The 13,555-nt window shown below is 46.5% G+C and overlaps 1 protein-coding gene across 2 annotated transcripts in view; it reads right to left on the bottom strand.

Annotated features, from left to right (window-relative positions):
- The window catches only part of Fam163a (family with sequence similarity 163 member A), a 79,717-nt gene extending 66,532 nt beyond the window's left edge, over positions 1-13,185 (bottom strand). The window contains exon 1 of one of the 2 annotated variants that reach the window (XM_041662595.1): positions 13,097-13,185. The gene's annotated coding sequence lies outside the window, so the exon portion shown is untranslated. The remainder of the gene's footprint in view (positions 1-13,096) is intronic. The other variant, XM_041662596.1, reaches the window with a different exon arrangement.
- Positions 13,186-13,555: the final 370 nt, after the last annotated feature.

Below are 13,555 nucleotides of genomic sequence, written 5' to 3'. Positions count from 1 at the left end.
TGATCTATTACTTTGAGCCTTGGTTTGGGATGTTGGAAGGCAGTGGCAGGGAATAGGTAGTAGAATAAACTGTTTATAGCAAAAAGCCAAGAAGTAAAATAATCACTGCCACTAAACCCTCTTAAACAGTACATTCATAACAACATAAGGACTTCATACGGCCTAACATCCTGCAGGTTTTATCAGCTCCCAGTAATGCCCCCTTGGAAACTAACCCTTTAACATGAGGATGGGATAGACCTTTCTTCTCTGTTCTTTAATGCCTTTGTCTTCATTGGGCTGATTAACCCATGGCTAGTTACAATCTATTTGTATTCTTTGTAAATCCATACCCATCTCTTACCATTAAGTTATGCAAGGCTCCTACTGTCCCTTATTGCTCCAAGTGTATCCTCTGGATTTTATAATTATACTATGAATCCTTTGAGGACATGGGTCATGTATAGTTTTCTAAAATCCTCCAATGGTCCCAGAACAGCAGTGACTATAGACTATATGGCTTCAAAACATATGAGACAGCAATAAAACCTGTCTGCTAAGAGAGAGGCAATATTCTGGCACAAAGGATGCTATTCACTTAATTCTACTGTCATAGTTACAAGATGTGCTGTGTGTCAGCAAAACCTCAGCAAAGAAGTTGGTAATGGTTTTCTGAGGATCCTGGGAAAGGTATTCCACCAAGATGCTAGCATGAGCTATGGTGTTACCACAGGTCTCAGATCATTCTGGAGATCTTTTTGTCGTTTGTTTGAGACAGGGTCTCTGTACATAGCCCTGGATGCCTTGGAATACATTATTTAGATCAGGCTTGGCCTCAAACACAGAGATCTTGCCTCTACCTCCCAAGTGCTGGGACTAAAGGTGTGTGCCACCATGCCTAGCCCTACTTTAAAGATCTTAAATTTGAGGGCAACTATCTGTAAAGTTTTATGTGGTCCTGGAACCTTGGGCCTATGGTCTAACTGTTTTGTAATGGTTGTTTTATCTTGGAAGCAAAGGTCAACAGTTTAAATCTTACACGAATCTCTTCCGTTTTCCAGAGTTTAAGTTAAGACTGTTCTATTTCCATTATCTTGAGGCTCAGGCTATTTGATAACCTTTGTTATACATCCTCCCCCATCACTGACTCATCCTCAGTAAGAATTCCAGCATCTCCCTACCCTTCACCCTGGAAAACGTTAACATGGAGAGAAATGACTTCCTTAACTCCCTAACTCCAGATTCTACCGTCTCCTTGACACCAATGGCTACCATTTTGCATTTAAGTCACTCAACACCATGGTCATATTTAGGATCCATTTCACCGGAACTGCCCTCTGGTAACCCACACCTGGACTACAATCACAGTCTCCTGACAGTAATTTCATCTCAGAGCATAGTGACGGTGGTCATATCCCCCTCCTACACAACTCATACCCAAACTGCTCCTCCATTGTCTGTTAGACAAAGCTTTCTAACATATAAACCCAGGAGTGTTATGTCCCTTCTCAGAAATTTACATTGGCCCCACATTTCCTACAGGATCAAGAAGTCAGAGTCTTTAACCTAGCATGCAGCCTACCGTGCTGCCGTCTACTCTCATGTGGACATGTCATACTCTGACATGACTGGACTACATACGGTTCCTGGCCTCCCCTGTCAGCCACTAAGCTCCCAGAGTCTCTCTCTGCCTGGAAAGACTAAAGGCTACCTTCCTGCCTGTCTACAGAGATACTCATCTTCAGCTCCAGTTCAAACACCAATTTTCCCCACCCTCTTCTGGAAGCCTTTTCTGCCTGGTCCAGGTAGAGTTAGGGGCTCTTCCTCCGGGGTGGCCCAGATGCAGCCATTGTAACATTTGCTTTATCAGATTTCATAGCACGAAGGCGGGAGAACCATTCCTGTTCATCTCTGTATCTCAGCCCCACGTGTAGGCCAGGCTCAAAGTCGCTTCAACAGACATTATGGAAGGAATAAAGGAATGAGTTCTAAAGTCACCCTGCCCCTTTTCATGCGAGGTCAGAAGAGCCTGGGCACTGGAATTAATTGGATCTCTTCTCTCTTTACCCTGGCTCACTGCCCTGCCCATATGATTAAACCTCCTAATAGAATCGGCTAAGCAGCACATACAAATCCCTCAGCATTAAGGAGAAGAAAGGCTTCCAAGTGCTTAGAGAAGAAAGAGCTTGGTGCTTCAGTGCTGTCTGACTGCTTCCAAAATACAGAGTACCAGGGAGAGTTAGTGAACATTTTAATTTAAAACCAATTTTGCGCTCGGCACTGTGCCAGCCACTGACAGTGAGGGTGAAATTTAAAGTGACAGCGTACATTAGTTGGTCACTTCCTCTGTGTCAGCCACAGTTCTATGGGGGAGGGGCAGGTGTTCATGGTTTTCAGTCTTATTTTGCTTATTAGGAAATAGGCCCAATGTCACATAGCTAACAAGTGCAGCAGTACTGTCACCTCGGCCGGCTCGCCCTTTTTCTCTTTGCCAAATGCCCCTCACACCTGTTCTCAAAACCCTTTCTGCTTTCTTGCCTCTCCTTTGACTTCCTTCTCTTCATCAGATACCAGCACCACCCAGAGACTGCATCTGCTCCTTCTTCTTACTACCCAGAGATGAAAGATGCTTTTCACCCGATTCTTGTGCCAGCTGAGGGAGAGAAGACACCATTCCTCCTAAGTGCAGCTTCTCCACCAGACATTCTAAGTTAGCTACCCATCTTTTCAGGAACCTCACACTATGATCCTTTCACTCCCAACTTTCCCATTAAATTGGATCCTCCCCGTTGTCTTTTTAAAACATCATGGCAAGAACGCTAGCTGCGAGGTCCACCCTCACATGTAAGTCTGTGGTCCACTCTGAATTGGGTTTTCTTGTGTGTGGTATCAGACACGGGTTCAGGCTTCTCTTTCACATGCATGATTATCTCACCCAACATACTGAAGAGACTGCCCTTGGCCTATTGGATATTTTTGGTGCTTTTGGCGAAGATTAATTAAACGTAAGTGGCTGTGTGGGTGTATTTAGGAGCCTGAAAATTTTGCTCTAATGGTTGATATCTGTCTCTATTCCATTCCAGTTTCTTTTTCTTTTCTTCCTTCCTTCCTTCCTTCCTTCCTCTCTCTCTCTCTCTCTCTCTCTCTCTCTCTCTCTCTCTGAAATAGGATTTCTTTGTACAGTCCCAACTGTCTTGGAACTAACTCCGTAGGCCAGGCTGGCCTTGCATGCTCAGCGATCCACCTGTCTCTGCCTCCCAAGAACTGGGATTAAAGGCGTGTGCCACCATCACCTGGTTCCAGTCTATTTTAATTCATGTAGCTTTGTAATATATTTTGATGGGAGGATGTGTGGTGCTTCCAGACTTGGGCTGTTAAGACTGTATACTTGAGGAATTGTATGGTTCTACACAGATTTTAAGATTATACTGTGCATTTAAAAATTTTTAAATAACATTATTATTTATTTGTTTATACTGTGTTGGGGTGAATGACATGGCACAATTGTGGGAGTCAGAGGACAACATTTGTGAACTGGCTCTTTCCTTCCACTGTAGGGATCCCAGGTATCACACTCAGGACCAACGGCAAGTTTCTCCACCCACTGAGCCGTCTCACTGGTCCCTGTCTTGTATTTCTATAAAAATGCCACACCACTGAGATTTTGACAGGGAAAGAAAGGAATAAGACTGCCCCTATTTATAGGTGACTTGATATGCGCACAAAGCCCTAAAGGCTTCACATAAAATGCTAGAACTAATCAATGAATTCACCAATGACACTGGGTACAAAATCAGCAAAACGGGTGGCGTTTTTAGCAACATTGAGCCTTCCAGTCTGGGAATAAGGGATAGCCTTCCATTTGTGTGTGTGTGTGTTGTTTAATTGATGTTTTGAAGCTTTTAATATACAAAATTTTCTCCTTCATTTGTTAATTTTACTCATTCTTGAGGTTGTGTGTGTGTGTGTGTGTGTGTGTGCGCATGTGCATGAAAGGTGTGGCTATTGTCCTAATCTGATGGCTAGATAGTAGGTGTATAAACATGTACCTGGGGCTGGGGAGATGGATGAAGAGCAGAGTTCAGATTCCTAGCACACATGTGAAGGCACAGAGGTTCGGGTCTGTAGCTCTGGCACTGGGCTAGTGAGGAGGCAGGAAGATCTGTGGGTTTGCTGCCATTCAGTTGCCCAATTATTAAGACCTAGCAGCGAGAGTCTTTTAAAAATAGGTGGAGAGCAATAGAAGACATCTGGTAGTGACTTCTGGCCTCTACACATTCATATAGAGATGATCATGTCTACATGCACACGTGTGTGCATACACACCCACACACAGAAACACACAGGGCTGGAAGGAAATGTATTGTTGGTTTTGGAAATTATATTTTAGTAAATTCTCTGGTTAATTCTAACATTTTTGAGGCATCATAAGAGTTTTCTGTAAATAGGGACAGTCTGCTCCTTCATCCCTACCTAGATACCCTTAGTTTCTTTTCATCCCTAAAGGCACTGGCAAGGACGTGTGCTGTTATATTGAGTGAAACTGGTAGGAATGGCCACTCTTACTTTTTTTCTGATATTAGAAGAAAAGGTTTCAGGTTTTCAACACTGGGTATGGTGCTAGTTATGGGCTTTCCACTGGCTTTCGTTTGAGTGTGTGTGTAAAAGTGTGTACGTGCATTGTAGTGCGTGTGGATCTGCTTGCCAGTGTGTATGCCAGGGTTGCTGGCCTGCCAGCTTCCCTGTCCCCTGTTCCACCTTGCCACAGGAGTGCTAGAATCACAGACTCGCTACCGCGTCCAGCTCCATGTGTTCTGGGGATCTGAACCAGGTCCTCACATTTCACACAGCAGGTGCTTTACCCAGGAGCCTTTAAAAGTAGAAATTCTGATTATGTCCCTGCTTGATAGACTTTCTGCTGTGACAAATACCTGAGCACGTCAACTTAAAAGGAAGAAAAGTTCGTTTGGGCTCAGTGTTTCAGAGGTGTCGGCCATCTACAGGGAAGATGCGAGGGCAGAGCAGCTCACCTCATTGCGCCTGGGAAGCAGAGAACAGGGGAAGGCGGGGAGGGGCTGGGAGAAGGGATCCTGATCTAGCAGGCCTTCTCCTTTTTTCTCTCTTCTTCCATCCAAGCCCCTGGCAGATGGGACCATGCTGCTCACATTCAGGGTGGTTATTTGCCCTTAGTTAACTGTCTATGAAGATGCCGTCCTCCTCACACTCCGGGTAGGCTTTGTTAATCCCTGGGTGCTTCTTCATATGGTGAAGTTGATTACCTGGGTTAATCATTATAATTTTCCTGCTGCTTAGTCCTTCAGAGATGCTCATTAAATCTTAGTCCTTCAGAGATGCTCATTAAGTCTTAGTCCTTCAGAGATGCTCATTAAATCTTAGTCCTTCAGAGATGCTCACCAAATCTTAGTCCTTCAGAGACGCTCATCAAAATCCTTAACATGACCAAGACTGTGCGTTCTTCTTCCTCTTGACCTCTTCCGCTCATCTTGTAGAATGCTCCCTCAGTCTCTGGACTCTACATCCACCGGCCTGCAGAACCTCAGATGCCGTGTTCTAAGGATGGCCTTTGGTCCTCCATGGGAAATCCTCTCAGTGCTCAGGTTTTAGTTCAACCACAGTTCCTCAGCTGATTTCCCAGCTCCTCCCTGAGGGCCCCAGATCCACAATCAACAGTAAATGCTTGGGATACTCTGTGCCATTCTATGGCTTGAGCCACAGCACCTCTGTATGTTTCTTCAGTGATAGTTTATTTCTCCTAAACCGCTTCAAGCTGCATGAGAACTGGGCTGTTGGCCGTTTTCCTTCCTTCTCAGCAGTGTGCCCGGAGACATTTGATAAATCCTTGCTGGTGTCTTGGAAATGCAATGTTCACTTTTCAGTCCGATACCATCTGGCTTCCAGTCTCATTACTCTGCCCAAATCGTCCTTGCTGAAACCATCAACAGTCGTCAAATGCCAAAACTTCCTTGAAATCCTGGGGTTCTACCAGCTGGTGTGAGGGTTTCCTGCATTAAAATAGAATTTGGGTAGTCCCCCTCCCAACTCACAGGAAAAGAGTGGGCTAATAGAATATTTTTAACCTGATGTTTTTTTTTTTTAATATTTATTTATTATGTATACAATATTCTGTCTGTGTATATGCCTGTAGGCCAGAAGAGGGCGCCAGACTCCATTACAAATGGTTGTGAGCTACCATGTGGTTGCTGGGAATTGAACTCAGGACCTTTGGAAGAGCAGTCCATGCTCTTAACCTCTGAGCCATCTCTCCAGCCCTAACCTGATGTTTTTGTTTCATAAGTTTTCCTGACAGTTGGTACCTATAGTAGAACCTAGCACAAGATGTTTTCCTATTTAGCTCCAAATTATGTTTTCAGTAATTGTAATGTATGAATATTTCATAATTATTCTCCTCCAAAAAGAACCATGATTTCCCTGAGTTCTAGCATATGAACAATTTTGAGCCCCACTGGCCAAATCGAAAGGAATATTTTGTCCTCTAATTTGTTCTCTTTGCAGTGCCTGGTACTGTTTATCATGTTGTTCATTCATTTTTAGCAACCAGTACTTATTAGGCCTGTATGATGTTTTCAGGCAGCCCTTGTCCCCGGGTCCACTATGGCATCTAACACTCCTGTGATCTTGTCCATGTGCTGTGTGGTCCTGGATGGAACAGAGACCACTGCCTTCCCCACCCTCTCTTTCTCTTCCTCCACAATCACACTACCACTTAGGCCAAATATAAAAATGATTTTGTTGACAGCTAAGTAAATAAATGAGTGAATGGAGAAATGAACAAAACGATGAGATGGACTTTATCTTGTTCCTGTGCCCCGTGTCCCCACTGAAGAAGCCATGGAGACACAGAAACTTGGGAAAACAGAAAAGGTGGTCTTCACCATATGGTATATAAAATACCATCTGCTTTTTTTTTCAAATAAAGTTGACTTGATAGAAATTATGATAGTCTAACAAGTCTGGGCGTTTCACTTCTAATATCTATAAGCCATCACCGAGACATTGCTTTTTGTTAGTTTGTTTTTTTGGTTTTCGAGACAGGGTTTCTCTAAGTAGTCCCGGCTTTCCTGGAACTAGCTCTGTAGACCAGGCTGGCTTCAAACTCACAGAGATCTGCCACCTCTGCCTCAAGTGCGGGGGTTAAAGGCGTGCACTGCCACCGCCCAGCTAAGACATTGCTCTTAAAGCACACAGCCCACCTTTATGTCATATATTATGAATGATTTATGAGGATACAAACAGTTTCACTCTATAAACATTTTTAAATGCCATGAGCTGCAGGGATAGCTTGGCAGTGGAGTGTTTTACTAGATATGAGAAGCCTTGAGGATCAATGGAAAGACATGGAAGAAAGGCAGGAAAGGAAAGAAAGGAAGAGGAGGAAAGAGGAGATAGGGAGGAGAGAAAAAGGAGAGGAGAGAAGAGAAAGATATTGGCTGTGTATTGTGCCTGTGGAGAAGCTAGGTAAACAATGAGATTATATTAATGTTTCTTTACTTCATTTTGTAACCCTGTGCCTTGCCCAAACTACTCTCTTAGTTCTGCCCTTTCTCCCAAGCTTGTCAATCAACATCACTCTAGCACCTAGGCATAATTCAAGGATCACTTCCAAGTGACCTTAAAAGTCTGTCAGAATCAACTGGCCAGCTTCTGATCCACTTTAGTGTTTCTGTCCCTGACAGCATGTCACCTGTTGCTCTACTTACCGTCTCTGCTGGTGATATGAATACTTTCCCATACTGCCTTGCAGGTATCTAGAACCTGGCGGCCATGCCTTGCTTGGCTCCGATTTCCCAGTGCTTTGAGAAATATGTTTTCTAAATCCAAGCAAGTTGAACTGATCATTTACTACCAGGAGGCTATGTAAGCATCTTTTCCTATTTTTTAATATTAGTGGGCTCTCTGGCTTTCCCCTTGATGTCTAGGTTCTAGTGGCCTTGGCTGAGAGCCCAGGGCAGCTTCTTGCTCCCACCTCTGTAGACAACCACAGGACATCAAAAAAGACAATTCTCTTCTGTGCTCCAGAATTTATTTGGGAAAAACTCAAACTATTTCTTCCTGCAGCAGTATGGAGGTCAGAGGTGAGTCCTCACCAGTGAATTACAAGAGAGCAAGGCTCTTAGAGGCTTTGGGCTATTTCTTCTAAACATCAGACAGACTCCCAGCCCAGACCTGAGGCCCAAGGAACACCTCTGCTGACTTTTCTCCTTGGTATAGACACAGATTTTCATACCACTAGTATCTGGACCAAAGCAATTACAATCACCATTCCCTGGGGGACATCACAAGGCTATCTCAGTCCTATCTATTATATGTACACAGACAGAAGAGACCTGGGAATCTAACTAAGAATATAGATAGTTTTATCCCTGCGCTGTGAAGTGTACAAACTTCACAGTGATTCCAACCTTCAAAGCATGTGACTCCCAGCCTCATCTGGTTACAATCCAAAGCTATACGTGCCCAGGTGATGCTGGTGTACCTGCCTCCCAAGTTACCATACAGAGAACAAGAGGTTGTGAAGGGACAGGAGAAAGAAAGACTTGTGGTTTCACGGGGAAGGGTCTGAGCTCTCACATGTCCAGGTTCAAGAGGGCAAATGTGCTTCACAGAGTGGCTGGGAGCTGGGAAGGGGAAACTGGAGAAGCCATCTTGTGGCTAGAAGAGTCTTTCTGTTACCCAATAGCCTGCCCTGCCTAAAAAGGTGAAGACTGTAGCCAATATGCCACCACCATCCTGTCTGCATTCATTACTTCCAGGCTGGGCTGCCAGGGGACACGGATTCTTAGGGGCAAGGAAGTGAACTCGGCATCATCACTGATGAAAAGTCTTCAATGAGGCATCTCAGGAGACTCCATTTAATGATGTGAAAACTTCCTTGCTCAAATACTCTGAGGGCAATATAACCCTAGAGTCCAGAGTGGTTTTCTTGTTAATTTTAAATTGCTCATGTGTCTGTGTGAGTGTAGCCCTATGTATGCAGGTGCCCACAGAGGCCAGAACAGAGCATCAGATCCCCTGGAGCTAGAGTGTCAGGCAGGCTGCTGCACACGCTGCTAGGAACCAGACTCTGGTCCTCTAGAAGAGCAGCAAGGGCTCTTAACTGCTTAGCAGTCTAGCCAGCTCAGCCCCAGAATAATGTTGTGGTGGCCTGAGTGAGAATAGCCCCAGAAGCTCCATGTTTGGATGCTTAGGGAGTGGCACTATTTAAAAGGATTAGGAGGTGTGGCCTTGCTGGAAGAAGTGTCACTGGGGGGTGGGCTTTGAGATTTTCAAAGCCCAAGCTAGGCACAGTGGCTCTCTCTTCCTGCTGCCATGCTTCCCACCATGAAGATAATGGACTAAACCTATGAACCTGTAAGTCCCAATTAAATGTTTTCTTTTTATAGCATTGCTGTGGTCATGGTGTATCTTGATAGCAATAACGGCAATACAATATTGACTAAAACATCGGTTCTTTCAAACATGCCTTCCCCTCCCTGGGGTCCAAAAGCTACCCCCAGAAACAGACCTACATATTTCCTGATGTCACTGCATTCTTCTTGGTCCTTCGCTGAGGTAGCAGCTGTGGTAGCAGTGAGACCACGAGAAGAGACGCTGTTCTGCTTATTGGGATTGTTGTTAAGGCTAGCTGAGTGTGCCTTGTCTACCCAGCTCAGACGGCCTCCTGTACGAAGGCATCTCTTCTTCCTGGCTTCCTAAGAACAGCCCTTCATGTTTTAAAGAAATTCTGCATGGTCCTGATATTGTGGCCCTGTGTCCTTTGGTTTTAAACCAAAGGAATCCTCTTGAGTGCCATAAAAATTGGGAGGGGGAGGGGGAGGGAAATGGGAGGCGGTGGCGGGGAGGAGGCAGAAATCCTTAATAAATAAATAAATTTTAAAAAATCCTGTAAAAAAATAAAATATGAAAAAAAAATTGGGAGGTGTCACCAACACTGTTCAACTGAAGACATGTTCGAGGGAACATGGCAGGCACAGGGCAGAGAAAGAGGGTTTTTTGGAACTTTACATGATTCAAGGTTCAAAAGACGCAAAGGGATTACAGTCCCATCAGTCTTGGGGTCAATCGATACCGTTAGACATCTCATTCTTTATCTTACACTTTTATAACATAGTGTACCTCTATACATCTTCTCTTCTCCCCTAAGCCCATAGCTTGGAAAACAGTCCCCATCAGTTATATAGGAAACTTCCCAATTCTTTTCCTATAGATGAATTGTATTTGACTATTTGGAAGTAGGGTAAAATATTCAACAAGTTCTTTCGAGGAATACATAGTTTCCCTTTCATAATTCAAACAATGCTATGATAAACTCATGCCTTTGTGTCTGTGAAAGTATAGCAAGCAGCAAATTAAATCCCTAAAAGTGGAATCAATGGGGCAGATGGGCCAGGAACTTCTAATCCAGATGGGTATTTCCAAAATATCTCCAAAGAGGTTGTACCACTTGACTTCCCTGCCAGCAACTTAGGAGAGAGCCGTCTGCCCAGAATCTCATGAGCAGTTATCAGCCTTTTCACTGTTGGCTGACTGAAGGGAGTGTCTATGTTACTGTACTCTGCATAATAAAGCCAACGAACAGCATCCGGCTCCTCTAGACCCGCACTTTCCCCAATGGACTCACAAACATCTGGTTGTAAACAACAGTCTTTACCTAGGGATGGCTATGAATTTGGGGCATCACAGGGTGTTAGTTCTAGGGGACGTTAGGATATGAGTGACTGGGCTACAGGGCGCAGCACCTCCACTTTATGATTTACTAGCTTTATGATCTTTACAAATAATTTTACGTCTTCCAAATTCAGTCTCTTCACATTAAAAATGGAGGTAATATTGATTTTTGCAACGCCTTGCATCTGGCACATGAAAGATACTTAATAATGGTTCTCAAAAAGACAAGCAGTTTTCCTGGGAGTTAATAATCACAGGTCAGGGCTAACCTGGATACTTTCCACAAAGGGCATTCTCCTTTCCTAGCCAGGACCAAATGGCCTTTTCCTCAAGTGGCCAGTCAGACCATTCCCGCCTCCTCCTCTGAGTCACTTAGCGTCTTCCACTGCCTGAAGTGGATTGCTGAACTCTGCTTTGGGCCTGAGTGAAGACTAGGCCACCTTGTCCCTGGGCCAGCTTTCCTCGCTGCCATAAGATGTCTGCTCGCAAAGGGACTAAGACAGCGCTCCTTTGCAATTACAGATGGACAGGCGAGAGACAGCACAGAATCCTCTGACAAAATGCCAGGCACTTTCTCTCATCGTCACCATACTCTGGTGTCTGCCTTTTCAGGATATCATTTCTGAGGAGGCCAGCAAAGACAGATCTCTAGCCCTGATAGGAATGCCCACAGCTAGGGTTTCTGTTTGTGGCCATAACTATCTCCTCAGAAGTTTTCCATTCAGGCAGACAGCCTCCCCTTCCACTCTGCAGGGTGGTGGAAATTATGAGCATGTTCCTGGAGTGAGTGGGGCTCTTGGAGGAGAGCTGCAGCTGCCTTGCCGAATGCACGTTTGAGTCATCAGAAAACTACACTTGGGTTTCTCTCTGGATACTAATGTGTCTGTATGCAGTTTAGAGCCTCTCCCTCGTGGGAGCTGGGAGAGAAGGCTGAGAAAATATAACTTATCAGAGTGTGCCTTTGTTCTTTTCCTTTCGTTCACCTCTGGCTGTTCTGAAAGGGACAGGATCAGAATATCTGTGGCTTCCAAAAACTCACTCAGTACAGAAAAGGGACTGCCTCTTCCCTTGGAAGACGGCAAACCCCAGGGAATCTCCCGCAAAGTGAATGCAAGATGTCTTGTGACCCATCATTGTCCCTGGTACTATCTCCTATTGTGTCTGGAATTATTTCTCCTGGGACTGGCTCAGACCCAGGCAGGACACAGAGATCCCACTGCATACATTAATCCTTGCCAGTTACATGGCTGCTTCTCTGGAACCGGCCCTTCAAGCTTGCTTGGGAGAACCTAGCTCCTGTTCTCCTGCAACCATGCCAACAATGTGGTCCTGGACCGGGGAGCTCTGGTCTGCTGTCCTCACAGACTGGAAAAGCGCAGAGAATGTGTCTCAGTCTGCAGGTTGGACGCCTCCCATGTTAAACTTGTTAGGAAACATAAACGTCCAGGGTCCCACAGCTCCATGCAGAGAAAAGGAAGGTCCTGGTAAGAACAAAAAACAAAACACCCCCAACCAAAATCAAAGCAGCTGAAGCTAGCTGATAGTTCTCAGGTCTCATTGCTGTCTTTATGCCTCTGAGGACACCACCCTTTTTAGGGAGTCTTTTGGAGCAGCAACATGCACCAGCAGAGCTCGGGGTGACCAAGACCAGGCAGTAGACTCCCTCGGGGTCACCAGGACCAAACAATAGACTCACTCCAAGCCCTGTCTTTCCATCCCTTATCTTTATTTGGGTCAAGCCTTGGTACTGCTAGCCAAAGCTTCCTCGTGGCTGATGCGGGAGCCGGGATGAGGGTGCAGGAGGTGGGCCCGGGGCCTCAGGAGCAGGCAGGCAATGGACCTGCCACTGAGCCGGATCTCTCTGAGGGGAAACCTCTGACTGCCCTGGACCCAGGGTCTCTTCTGGCAAAGATGCCTGTCCCCAAATTCCCTCGGGTTGTCGCGCTCACACATCCCGCCCCTTGAAGCCACAAAAGCATCTTTGCCCTCATTATTCCGTAAAACTTCAAGAAAATCCCTAGTAAGCTTGCTGGAAACTGGACTCACAGACCGACAACTGCCAATGACCAGGGCAGCACCCCCCTCCAGTCCCCCACGGATTACCTCTCCACACCCACGATCGCTAGGCCCCCGTGCATAGGAGATCCCTGGAAGCACCCGGTGAAGCTTGCCAGGCGGCTGAGCGCCAAGGGTTCCAGAGGGTCGCCAGAGCCAAGGTTCAGCCATGAAAGCAGGAGGGATCCCCGGAAAGTGGTGTGGGGAGCCGATGGGCGGGGATGGGGGGAGATGAGGGGCTCCAGGAACCAGCAACCACCAGACCGCGCCCCTAGGAGCTACCGCAGCTGGAATCAGGAGGATGCAGAGCGTGGAGCGCGGTGCGCTGCGCAAGGTGGCTCGGGGGCGCACTTACCTGGGTGTTCAGTCGCCCTCGACAGTGCTCTGGCGCCCGGCACATCCACGCTCCCAGCCTGGTGATCCGCCTGCTGTGCTGCACCGCACCGCTCGCTCTGCGTGGGCGATTGATTGCCCTGTAGGTCCCGAGGTACAGGCTGCTCAGCTCCGCCGTGGCTCCCGCGCGGCACTGCCTCGGGCTCTGCGCGCCTTCCTTCCAGCGCCAGCCGCCCGGCCGGCCCACGTGAGGCTGCTCTGCCCGCCCCGGCTCTGAGAGAGCACTGGTGGAGTACCCAGCCCAGAATCTCCTGCCTCCTCCAGGTGGCCTGGGATGGGGGCAGGTATCAAGAGACCTGACTGGCGCTGGCGGGAGTCCTGGAAGAACCCCCAACCGGCAACGAGAATTGCATTTAGGGATCTACTAAGTCCGCTGGCATGTTAGTCCAGAAAACACTCTTCACCCAGCTCAGCTGCCTGT

This window comes from Microtus oregoni, unplaced genomic scaffold (genome assembly GCF_018167655.1).
Source record: "Microtus oregoni isolate MIOR12 unplaced genomic scaffold, Mior012 000013F_ref0000133, whole genome shotgun sequence".
Classification (NCBI taxonomy): domain Eukaryota; kingdom Metazoa; phylum Chordata; class Mammalia; order Rodentia; family Cricetidae; genus Microtus; species Microtus oregoni.
Note: the sequence above shows the minus strand (reverse complement) of the source record. Positions and strands in the feature narration are given on the sequence as shown.